This window comes from Amborella trichopoda, chromosome 10 (assembly GCF_054954075.1).
Source record: "Amborella trichopoda isolate Santa Cruz 75 chromosome 10, AtrichopodaSantaCruz75HAP2 v2.0, whole genome shotgun sequence".
In the NCBI taxonomy this organism is placed as follows: domain Eukaryota; kingdom Viridiplantae; phylum Streptophyta; class Magnoliopsida; order Amborellales; family Amborellaceae; genus Amborella; species Amborella trichopoda.
Window position 1 is genome coordinate 12,834,288 of NC_142345.1, and position 11,862 is coordinate 12,846,149.

Consider the following 11,862-nt stretch of genomic DNA (forward strand, 5'->3'; position numbering starts at 1 on the left):
CCCAAAATCAAAAATAAATAAATAAATAAAAAGTTCATAGTTGCAATTTAAAACAGGAGCTGTTTGTATAGAGCCTAGGCTCTAAACAATCAAATTAGAGCCTACCTTCAAATAGTATCGAGAAATGTGATTTCATTATTGGAAATCTTTGTTATAGCCTTAAAATATATTTTCATCTTTATTTATAAACTTTAAAGCTTAAAAAATAGTGTCGATCGATAGATATATGAAAACTTGAAAATCTTGAAAATTGACGGTAAAAAAATGCATTACAAAATGCACTATTTCCAAAACTTGAAATCCATTTTTTACTCATGTCCTTGTATCTTGATGTTGAGATGATCAATTTGAGGATATTTGGGCATCAAAACCACCTCTTCTAATGAAATTTTTGAGGTAGGCTCAAATCTGATTGTTTAAGCCTCAGCTCTATATAAACCTTTCCCATTTAAAAAATATAGAAATAAGGCGCACCTCAAAAAACCATGAGAAATTTGAGGTTGGAAAACCCTCTAATTGATCATGTATGAATATATTTAAAAAAAAAAAAGATTTTGAGTTTCAAAAATAGTGCATCTTGTAACATACTATCTAGACCATCCATTTTCAACATCATGTGTTTATAGATCTATTTTATTTGAACCACTTTTAAAATTTAAAATTTTATAATTAGAAATGAAAATGGATTACCAGGTTATACTAATAATTTTTTACAACAAAATTGCTTCTTATGATAAAGTTTAGAGGTGCACCTTACTTTGATTGTGTAAGGTTGCAACCTTATACAAACCACACTCACAAAATAATTGTTTATGTTAGAAAAATGTTTTGATAGGGCTGCAGCCCTATCAAATTAAGCAAAGGCTCACCTCAAAACTCACCAAAAAAATTCAAATTTGGCATAAGAAAACATTCAAGTCGATCATCTCGAGCCCTAACCATAATGGTTATGAAAAAAATTTTGGGTTTCAAATCCTAAAAATAGTGTATATTGTAACACAATATCTAGACTGTCCATTTCTCTCCAAAATAAGTGCTCACTGATCTACAAGATTTGCACTTTTTTTTTTTTTTTTTTTTCTTTCTTTCCAAATTTCATAGTTGATGTTGAAAATTGGGTTTAGAGTTATCATGGGGATTTATGATGTCCAAATTGCTTTCTAGAAGAGGATTCATGATGAGGCTTTACTTTGTTTTCATATAGCCTAGGCCTTATAGAAACTGCATCTTTTATATTATGGAGCACGTATATTATGTTCCTGCGACAGCACATTGTACATATATCCCCTCAGTCAAAAGACCTATTTAAGATTATTTTTTATCAAATGAAATTCAAGTGAACAAAGTGGAGTTTGGAAAAAAAATATTATTGAGCTTAGTCGATCGGTTGAAGAGGTTACATCCTCAAAATCTACTCATAAAATAACTTCTAGGTTGGGTTTTACCCAAGGGAGTAACTCTCCAGCAGACTAGTGTTTTAAAACTTACGTCAGGGCCAAATTGGTCACCCAGTGGACTGATCTAGAATGCCGATCTGCACCAAATCAAACTGATTCTCTAGGATGGAAACTGGTCTTAAATGGATTTAGATAATAATTTTAGATTTGAAAATATTAAAAATTTTAAAAAATGAAATAGATGGAAACGGGGCGATTCAGTTAATCCAGATCGCCTTATTCCCTGATTGACTGGCAGAGGGCGAGTCAATCAAAATTAGATCGATTTATAGTTCTGGTGAGGAAGAAAGTCAGTCCCCATTTATTCCCAATCCAAATCAATGGTTTTAAAAGATTGTGGTGGAGTATGAAGTTTTTTGGATATATTATGTACTCATGGCCATATGGGAGGATACCATGTGGATACTGAAAGTTGGACATGGTAATCTAATACATTACATATAATTTTAAATTTTAAATTTTTTATATCAGCTAAAACACTACAGATGTCCAAATACAATTAAATCAATTCAGATGTCCAAATACAATTAAATCAATTCAAAAGAAAACAAAACCAATTACATAAGAGGTTCTCACTTACTGCCACTGATAAAACTTCTTTTATTCAATAAACAATAATCACATAATATTCATGGGAACAAGAAAAAACATACGACTGCAAACCATAAAGAATATTTGCTAAAAAATTACCTTAACTAGATTTTACAAACCCTAATCAGGGTCTCCTCTTCTAATGGCGCACAGAATCAATGGTCTATATCAGATCTTCAAAATATGGGAAACTTTAGGCTACAACCCTTACTCAAATACAGAGCAATAGTAGAATGACTGGGCCTCAATGCCTACAAGGTGTGGGGCGTGCCCTCTCTTATGCTAGGATATCTCTAATATTTTCTAACCTTAGAGAGGCTATGAGAGATCGAGAGAGATCAAATATAAAGAGGGTGGCATGCCACTTGTAGGCGAGAGAGAGGGATTATATGTGTGGAGAATGAGAGAAGACTCCCCCAATTTATAAACTTTTTTGGATTCGGGTTTTTTAAGATTACCCATCTTTAATAAGATTAGATCTAGACCATTGATCATAGGAGACCTTGGGGTGAGATATTTGAGCCATACAATCCTTAGATTAGCCATCACGGTTCAAATGAATGTGCTAGAACCTTATCCTTCAGCTTCCTTAACCTAATCGTATCGAATATATAAAATATGAAAAATATATCATACTTTCTTATCTCTTCCGTAATTATCTTACACATAGTTAAATTTGAAGATTAAATCTCCTTAATTCTCAAACTTTCCCTTTTCTCTTAATTGATTGCGTAGCTTGATTGTCAATCTCACAAAACAGGAAGCCCCCCAGAGTGGGCCCAGGACGGTGGGCAGCTCTCTAAAACAATTCAAATTAGTAAAAACATTATCTGAATATTTCAAGAAATAAAAAATCTAGGACTTTTGACTGAATGTAGAGCCTTGGATCGAATTGATCAAATTTCAACCATGACCCTACTTCAACCTATAAGTACCCCTTACAAAAATCCCACAAAAACACATGAAACTATACTGAAACTACACCAAAAATCCATAGAAAATAAAAAAATTAAAAAAATTCCTTGAAATTAGTAGATAAATCCTAGAAATTCGGACAAACCTTTAGAAAAATCCTATTAAATTAAAAAAAAGAAGAAGAAGGAAATACCATTTCCTTAAAAACTATAAAATATCTTAAAATTCGAATTAGAAAATAGGAGCCCCAAAATCCCTTAAAAAAATTAGAGAAAATCTTCTCCTAACATTAGAAAAAACATAAGCAAAAGACAAGATAGTATCATAAGAAGAGCGGCTAATCCAAGCCCAAAATTCCGGGTTTCAGATCCTTAAAGGTAAGTATTTCTTCCCTTCTTTTAATTTAGTTTATTTTTTCTTTAATTTAGTCTATTTTCTCTGCAATTTTTGTTATCCTAAGTTGATAAAATTTTAGGAGTATCTTAAGGTTAGATTTTAAAGTTGGTGTTGTCAGTAGACTCATAAAAAGAACCAGATCTGTATAGATTTGCAATATTTCTGAGCCTATAATTTATGTGATCCCACTCTCTTTTACTATTTGACAAATTTAACTCATTTAGCATGATATTTTAGTTGATCTCACTTTGAGATCGACGCAAATTCGAGCGTAAACAGATCTCAAAAGATCATCTCTCTCTAGGAACCACCGGTAGCATCAGCTTGAAATCGCACAAAAAAATCGAAAAAGAAACCTAAAAAAAAGGAAAGAAAACAAAAGAAATAAATAACTCAATTTATTAAACAAAAGAAATTGGAAAAGAGAAATTTACTTGAGAAAGCTAGAGTTAGGACACGTTCCAGGATTGCGGGTTGATTTATATTTTTGGTTCCTTTTCTTTCTCTTAAAGAATTCTCTTTAAAGCTTTCAAAAGATTTTGGAGATGTAGAGAATTTGGTTAGAATTTTGAAGAAATTTACTTAGGGTTTTAACCTAGGGTCTTTTTATGGGTTTCTTAGATATAGTGTTTCCGCTAATATGAGGGAATTGTTTTGGTATTTTTTTAGGATTTTCCTATAATTCTTGATTCCAAATTAAAATGGGGTTTTAGTCTTAAAATTTTCCAAGCAATTTCTATGATTATTGGATGATTTAATTATGGGATGTTGGGGATGTATATAGGCTATAGGTCTAGGGAATATTTGGAGAATGTTCTTGTTAGGATTGGGATTCGTAGACTTATCTGCATACTCTAAAATCTTTTGGGATTAGGATTACTTGGGTTTAGATAGGGGTCAAATCGAAGTCAAAAGTTTTTAGAAGATTCGATAAATGTGTCAATCAAAATTATGATGTTTTTTGGAATTTTCTAGAGCTGAAAATGGGCCCCCTGGGCCTAATGACGCGTTCTCGCGGATTGAATTGGAATTTGTGTATTCTATCTTGATGCATACCTCATTCAGTTGTAACTGAGTTCTAAGGATCTCATTTGGGACTTTTTAAGGATTGTGGGCTACATGTTAGGGTGTCCTTAGGTTCACCAGGCTAGTGTGTTAGTATGTTTTAGGGTTGTAGGTTTTAGGGAATTCTCGTTGCCAATATTTTTAGCGGTTGTCTACCGATATGTGTTGCTAGATCAGATTTGGCCCAAAATTTTTCAGGTGGTGCTGTAACTCCTGCTTATCCCTTTGGTACTCTTATTTGGATTTGAGGTGTTTAGAGGTTTAGTTTGGGTGTTTTTTTTTTTATTATCTTTCGAAGACCCTTTCGGTTGTTCTTTATAAGCTTAAAACAATCAAAATATCTCTAGATAGATCATTGATTTGATTGGATTAAGGAAGATTTACCTATGGTGGTTTTCCTAGGGATTATGTATTACAACGTATGGTGTACTAGGCTAGTAATGTCCCTATGGTTCAAGATCGCGGGATTCTTAGAATTCCCGCGAGATGGTTGCCTAAAGTTTCTCCCTTTAGCACCTCACATTCTTCGATAAACAGGCGGGTGGCAAAGGAATGTGATGTACTATAATTGAAAAAGTTACAGGGTTATTCACTCGAATGCGGGTTTTGGAGAATGCCGATATTGAGACCTGTTTGATTTTAACCCACCAGCGCGTCAAGGTGGTGGTCCGTCTTTAATTAAGAGTTCCTTGACAATCCCTCGTTATGCCACCAATCTGAGGAGGTGCTCATTTCAGCTGGCCCAAATTGCTACGATTTCGAGGTGATAGCCAACCGTTGCTAGTTCACTTGGGCCACATCATTGCCCTTGAACTGCTAAAACTTTGAGGCATTAGTCAATTGTTCCCCGTACACTATGATTTTGGGTATTTAACTTTCATTTCAACATATGAATTTGAATAGAGATATTTATGGAAAAAAAAAAATAGCTAATGAATTTCCATTCACACCATTTAGCTCTATGGTTGCGGAATTTAATGGTCGGCTCTTCCATAATGGGTTTAGCAAGGGTTTTATTTACCTTTGATTGATACTTCTCTAATTCAAGCAAACCTCTAGGATCTGGGATTGATCTTCTAGTGCTAATGGTTTCTCAGTCAAATAACCTTGGGTGAATCCTCCAAGTCCTTCATTTTCGAAAAATATTTTAACTGAAATTTTTTAAAAAAGGAAAAACTTTAACTAAGAAATTAAGGTTTTTAAAATTACAAGACAAAATATTTTTAATGCGTCCAACTTGGAATTGTTCTCAAGATGGAGTTTTAAACAGAAATTAGAAACTTTTGAAGAGAGGGAGATTTTTTTAAAACGGTAAGGCCAGCAGCTTAACCCATGCCACTATAGAGTATTTTATGAAAACTTTTAAAAACAATTTTGAAAAGTTTCGAAAAGAAGATACCTTTTTTAAAATATTTTTTTAAGGAAATATGGTTCTTACAATTTAACCATTTTGTAATCCCTTTAACAACCTATAAGTTTTGCCAACTTTGACAAATATTAGAAGAACAAGGAATCATCAAGTACTCCTCATCTTCCAATTGTATTAGAATGAGGAATCATCAAGTACTCCTTCATCTTCCAATTGTAGCCTTCATGTCGCAATTCAGGGAAGAGCTTTCGAAGTCTTTGAACAAACCAGTGTCTTTAGATAATGTAGATTATTACTCCTAAATGCTTAGGATCTCATTAGACTTACCTTTTCATTCCTCCAGTTTCACTTGGAGAGTTCCTTAACCATGATCTCTTAGGCTAATACCCTTGAATGTTTTCAACTGGACTAACTTTGACTTTGCGTTTTTGACACTTTTTTATTTTCTTTGAGATACTAGACCCGCTTTTCTTTATTTAGGGAATAATTGGAGCATCTTTCACTTTGCTTCATGTTGGTAAGCCTCCTTTAAATTTGGGATTTTTTCTTTTCGTTTTTTTTTTTTCCCACTTTCAAAGGCTCCTTTCAGATTTTTAGCCTGGCAGTTTTTTTTTTTTTCCTGATGCTCGGGATTTCATTTGTCTTCTCAGCTCAACAATGTTTTTTTTACCTTTTTTTTTGTTTGGCCCCCTATGTGATTTGACTTTGATGGATGGCTAATGTTTTAAATTTTTTAGCGGCGTTCGTTTTTTTTTGACCTTTTTTGCTTGAAGCTGGGTAGTTGAGGCTTAAAAATGACACAGAAAATAAAACTTTTTAATTTCAAGTTCAAAAAGCTCCTCAAAATTGGAATCTCAATTTCTCTGATTTTAACTTTTGATCTAACAAATTTTTATAGTGGTTTGTAAGAGGACTTTAAGGGCACGTTTGTTTTTCTGAAAGATATCTTCTGGAAAGTTTCATGTTTTTAAATTTTTTGAAAAGTTGAATATTTTGTTTTGGAAGGTTTAAATAAATTCTGGGTACTGCGCTTGATAACTTGCTAGAATGTTAAGAAAGTTTTGGGTACTGTATTTGGTAACATATACATACTAACCATACAAATATAATATAAATATATAACATAATATAATATAATATATAATATGATATAATAGTATAAATTATAATATTATATTATAATAATATTATATTATATTATATCATATTAATAAATACTAATATTATGTATTTATATTATGCATAGTGAATAGTGATCAACAAAAAAGTTATGAAAGATAAAGTTCCTACCTCTCCCCTTAGGAACTTCATCTTTCACATTGTAACAAAGGAATGAGAACTTTTGTTGAAAAATTAGTTTCTAAACTTTTCATGGCAAGTGTGAAACAAACGTGAATCGTTTTCAAAATCTGAAAGAGTACTTTCTGAAATAATAGTTTCAGAAAAACAAACATGCTCTAAGTGGGACAAAATTCAAATTATTTCGTCAAAAAATGAGAGAAAACAAATGTGTAGACACATCCTCAAAATTCTGGCAAAAGGAGCTCCAAAAAACCTCGATTCTTAGCCCAAAGGATCACATAAACCTTGGTAGATCATAGACAATCTAAATCCGATATAATTATCTCAAAACTACCTAAGCCTATTTCAAGTCGATGTAGACTCCAAGAGCTTTCCAATGGCTCAAGAATCGCCTAAATCGGACCTATGGATAAAAGATCAAAAAAATGACCAATATGTCCCTGCCTAATAAGCCCAGGGTGACCCGTCTGGGGCGCATCAGGCAGCCTGACATGAGCTTGTCGGGCAGACCCGCCCGACACGCGGCATAAAGGGCATGCCCCCAAAGCTCGTGATAGGCCTAGTTTGGCCCGATGATGGAGTAAAAATGCATTTTCTTGATGATAAAGCCAAAAAATTCAAGATAAACTCGAAAATATCCAGAAAAAATCCAAACAAAATCAGAAAAAAATACAAATTGAGCCCTATAAATATCCCTCTCCATAACAAAAAAGATAGATGAATAAATCCGTAGAAATTCTCGAAATTAGAAAACTAGCCCTAAAGATAGCCCAGAGAATACCTGAAAATAGGAAAACCCTTTAGAAAATTCCAAATAAATTAGGAAAAATCTCAAATTCAGATTTAAGCTTACGAGTATTCAAAAACCTTAGAAAACTAAAGAAAAACCATTCTAAAACCTCAAAAATCCTAAGTAAACACTACACAAATTCTTAAGCTTTTCCCTCGAACTCATGAACCTTAGATCTAGGTAAAAATACCTTAGATTTATTGATTCCAGCAAATGTAGTCATCTAAAAGGAGATGGTGGTGCAAATCAGAAGGGCAGCCTGATCCAAGCTCGAAACTCCGGGTTCAAGATCCCCATAAGTAAGTTCCCTTCTCTTCTTCAATTTTAGTTAATTTTCCCATTTAATTTAGTTTTATCTTTTGTATTTTCTATTATTTTTTGGTTTATAAAGTTTTTAAAAAGTTTTTAATACAAAATACATATATCTAGAAGTTGGTGCTGCCAGTGGACCAACGAAAGGATCATATCTGAATAGATCTGTACATTCTTAGGCCCATAATTTGAGCGATCTCACTCTCTCTATTTTTCTAAACTAATTAAGTTTTTACTAAGATTTGAGCAGATCTCATTTCGAGATAGGCCCGAATCGGAGCATAAACAGTATGACACCCACCGTGAGGCATCTTAAGCTTCCAAATCTGTGTTTTTTGCATTAAAAAAAAAACAAAAACAAAAAACTGTTTGAAAATTTTACAGTCCCTGTTTTCCAAAAAACATATAGTAAAAAATCTAAAAAAACACAAAAAAACTGTAAAACATCACGAGACCTCGGAATTTTGATTCGGGGTCCACTGCTTTGCCTGACATGCCCTGTGTCGTGCACCCCGACACGCCCTGTGTCGTGCATAGTGTCCTGCCACTCCCCATGTCGTGCAACAAACTACTTCCCAGAAAGATTTCTGACAGCCCGTCATCAATTTTCCCACCTCTTTTGATGATTTTGGTGTGCTTAGTCTCCATGTTTTTGCCATCTTTAAAATCCGAAACATTTATGAAAAATTACAAAAAAAAAAAAAGATATGAAAAAATAGATCTTCTTTCCTAGGCTAGATTTTATCATCTCTATCTTTTAACCCATCTTTTTCTTTTCAGATTAATATTTAGGGAAAATGACTTCTAACCCCCTCCCGGAAATTTCTATTTCTATTAACCCCCTGGGTTAACCAAAATCCTTTGTACCCCCTCAAGTTTTAAACTTTAGGACCATTAGCCCTTTAATTATATTTTCTTTTGTTCTTTTTACAAATTTAATCTATTTGTTTTACAAAATGCCAAACCCATACATTAGTCATCCATATTTTTTTGTGACTTGATATATAAATTTTATTCATGATAATAATTTATAATTATTATAATTAAGTAATAATTATAATAATAACAACAATAATATATTAATCGTTAAATATTTCATGTCTTATAAGTATTTTGATAAAGTTTTTAATAAATAAATAATAATAACCATTAACAATAGTAACAAATATCTTAATTAATCATTTTTCAAGTTCAAACGATATTGATATAATTGTAAAATAGGTCATAATGTTAAAGAAAAATTCATGTTTTTTTTCATGTCTAAATTTATAGAGTGGGATCCACGGAGGTAAGATTGGTTTTAGATAGTAGAAGAGAAAGGGAAGGGAAAATTTTTAAAAGATCAAATTTATAATAATAATAATAATAAAATAAAAAAAATAAAAAAAACAAAGAAAAACACAATTAGGGGGCTAATAGTTCCAAAATTTTAAATTTGATGAGGTACAAGGGATTTTGGTGAACCGAAAGAGCAAATAGGGATGAAAGTTTCGGGGAGGGTATCTCCTTAGATTTATTTTCATCTCTTTAGAGCATATTTATCACTTTAGATTCATTCTCATCTCTTTATACATATTTATCTATTTAGATTCATCTCCGTCTTTTTAGAGTATATTCATCTCTTTAGATTCATTCTTATCTTTTTAGAGCATATTTATATCTCTAGATTCATTCTCATATCTGTAGAGTATATTTATCTCTTTAGATTCATTCTCATCTGTTTAGAGCATTTTTATCTCTTTAAGTTCATATCCTTCTTTAGCATATTTATCTCTTTATATTCATTCTCATCTCTTTAGATTCATCTCCATCTTTTAGGGCATGTTCATCTCTTTAGATTTATATATTTTTGGATTCAACTTTATCATCTCTACATTTATCTTTATCATTTTTTGATATCCATCCTTATCTTTTAAATCATCATTATCTATATAATTTGTCTTTATCTTCTCTTCTCAAATTGATAGAAATTAAAAAAAAAAAAAAACATAAGATTTTTTCTTACTTTATCTCGATAGATTAGAGTTTATCTTACTTGTTTTAAATCTTGCTTTGATTTTATCTGCTAGTTTAGATTTCTTTTGATCATATCTTGATTAAACTAATCTTTTTCATGCTTATCTTTATTAGATTTTGGGTCGTCTTTTGCATGTGTCTCTTGGACCACTCATTGCACACACACCACTGAGTGTTGCTTTTACACACCAATCACACATGCATCAAACATACCAAAATCTTCAAAGTTTTCGAAAAACCCTACACTGACCAAGAGTCGTGCGGGAACCTAGCTTCGTGCGTAGGGCATTGGGGTGCTCTAACGATGAAGCAATGCATCTCTCTATGGAAATGAACACAAATGCAAACCCACTTTAAGTAGGACCGGCCTCTCCAATCACTGTAGTCAAACCTTATGTGGGCACTTATATAAGCCAAACTCATTTCAACATTTTCTTTAGTTAGGAACACAAACTTGGCCTAACCTACCCATAGTGAAATTAGCTAAAAAAGAGTCTTTTAAATCTATTTCGAGTGCTTCTTGTGTTGCATAGTCATGTCTGTAGTCCATGGTGACTTGGATACCGAGTCCACCATCTTGTCTAGACCCCTTAGGATGACTGGACCCAAGGGACCTTATGGCTTAGTTCCCTAGGCCTACCCTGCTCCAAATCACTTTAGATCGAGTTCTAGTGGGTCCATTGTCCCACACCCAAGGTTAAACATAGCGAGCCCGTCTGTGAGTCATCCAAGCCGTGTAGTCCAGTACGTCTGCATGGCCCGAGGCACCCTCAATAGTTAAGGTATTCGACCCGTGGCTAAAGAACCAGTGTTGAACCCACCTTCATCTTCTAGGTCTAAGTCTAGGGGGGACCCTACCCAATCAGGTCTACACTTCCACAAGAATCTGGCTGTAGGAGACATGCTGCCCAACTAGGGTCGCATCACCTACAAATGCTCAACTCTAAGGGAAGTGCCACCCAACCGGCAACTCATCGCACATTGTCATCCAAGTCTAAGAGTGATGCTGGTCAACTAGGGGCACACCATTCACATCTATCTAGCTTTACAGTTGACGCTACCCAACTAGGGACGTGCCATCCACCTCTACAAAAGTCCAATTTTAAGGGAGGTGACTATCGCCAACACCCCAGCTCCTCTTAACTCGCCTGACCCACAGGGTCAAGTGGACCCGAGTCTACATCCTCAAGGTGGGGGTCTAATCTAGTCATGTCGGGATCCTTATAAGGGCTCTAATAGTCAGAATCCGAGCCACCATAGTTCAGCCAACAGGGGCATGCACCCTGTGTTTCCCCAAGTTGAACTGGAACTCCCCAAATTTTATGATACATTTTCATTTGAGAGGCTCAAGAACTTGCGTTCATTCAAGGCCTTCTTGAGGCGTGTTGGCCCTGTCGAGCTGTATACCCCACCTAAGGCATCGAGTCATTAGTCGAGTCAGAATCTGAGGACCCTTTTAGCCTCTGACCAACAAAGGCATGTGAGTTCCACCCCATCGGTGAGCCGGCATTGCCAATCTTCTCGTCCTCCAATCCTGTAGATCCGACTCGACCACAGGACCATCCATCCCATAGTCAGCCCAGATCTGACCCTCCTCAGGTCATGTATAGTCACCCACCAGTGCAACCTCTTCAGGCTGCCCTAGTTCC